This window comes from Nicotiana tabacum, chromosome 9 (assembly GCF_000715075.1).
Source record: "Nicotiana tabacum cultivar K326 chromosome 9, ASM71507v2, whole genome shotgun sequence".
NCBI lineage: Eukaryota > Viridiplantae > Streptophyta > Magnoliopsida > Solanales > Solanaceae > Nicotiana > Nicotiana tabacum.
Window position 1 is genome coordinate 108614794 of NC_134088.1, and position 1274 is coordinate 108616067.

A 1274-nucleotide genomic window follows, 5' to 3' on the forward strand; every position below is an offset into this window, starting at 1 on the left:
TTGTTAGATAACCCGTGACCCTGGAATATTATCCTCCATTGATTGTTATTTAAAACTATTTAAGTGTTGTGTTGATTTTTAGTATTTCATTACTTGATAGTCTTTAGGTAGTAAATTAGACAATTATCTATTTTATAAGAAATCGCTTGAATCAATAAGCTATTCGAGTTTGAATTAGTCAAAAGTTAATCATAAGTCTTCGTGGGAACGATACTTTATTCACTACTCTATTACTTGACGACCACGTATACTTGCGTGAGTGTGTTTGGTCGCAACAAGTTTTTGGCGCCATTGCCGGGGACTTAGAAATTAGCTACTTGACTGAGTTAAGCTTTTATTACTTATTAGTTCAAGTTTTAATCAACAGTTTGCCTTGTTTGTGTTAACGCAGAATCTTCTCTTGAATGCGGAGAAGTAGAAGTGCAAACAACCTCCTTCCTTTTGATCCAGAGATTGAACGAACACTTCATAGAGTAAGGAGGGAAGTCGAAGCTAGAACGAGAATAAAAAGAGAGTTGGACATTGTAGCTCAACCACAGCCAATAGAGATGGCAGGTAATGAGGAGCGTCCGGTGATAGAAGCTGCAAGGCCCAATCTTGCTAATATGACTCAGGCTATCATAAAGCCTGATATCACGGGGCATTATGAACTCAAACAGTACATGGTACAGCTGATTCAGTCCACAGGGCAATATGTGGGTCTATCTCATGAAGACCCGCAGAGGCATATTCAGAACTTCTTGGAAATTACGGACACTTACAATTATCCGAACATTTCCAAGGACTATGTCAGGCTGACACTATTTCCCTTTTCATTGTTGGGGGAAGCTAAGGAATGGTTGCAAAAGGAGCCTGCGAACTCAATCCACACTTGAGATGATTTAGCAAGGAAATTCCTAATCAAGTTTTTCCCTACTAAGAAGACAAAATCACTAAGGAGCCAAATTCTTGGGTTCCAACAACGGGATGGCGAGACACTCCGTCAAGCTTGGGAAAGATACAAGAAGCTACTCAGAGACTGCCCACATCATTGTCAGACTGATGAGGTATTGGGTCACACTTTTGTTGATGGGCTAGACGAGGCATCAAAGATGAATCTTGATTCAGCTTGTGGGGGTAGTTGTATGGCAAGTCCGTATAGTGAAATACAACTCTTGCTAAATAACTTCACTGCTAATGACCGTAATTGGCAAGGAGATGGGGACGCAAGAAGAGCAATTAAACAGAAGGGAGCCGGGGTGATTGAGCTTGATGACGTCTCAGCCATGAGAGCA

At 41.0% G+C, this 1274-nt stretch overlaps 1 non-coding gene across 1 annotated transcript; it reads right to left on the reverse strand.

Moving 5' to 3' along the window:
* Positions 1-929: 929 nt before the first annotated feature.
* Positions 930-1036, reverse strand: LOC142164474 (small nucleolar RNA R71). Its single transcript, XR_012695242.1, has one exon. It is a non-coding gene; the product is annotated as a small nucleolar RNA R71 (small nucleolar RNA).
* Between the last annotated feature and the right edge of the window lie 238 nt (positions 1037-1274).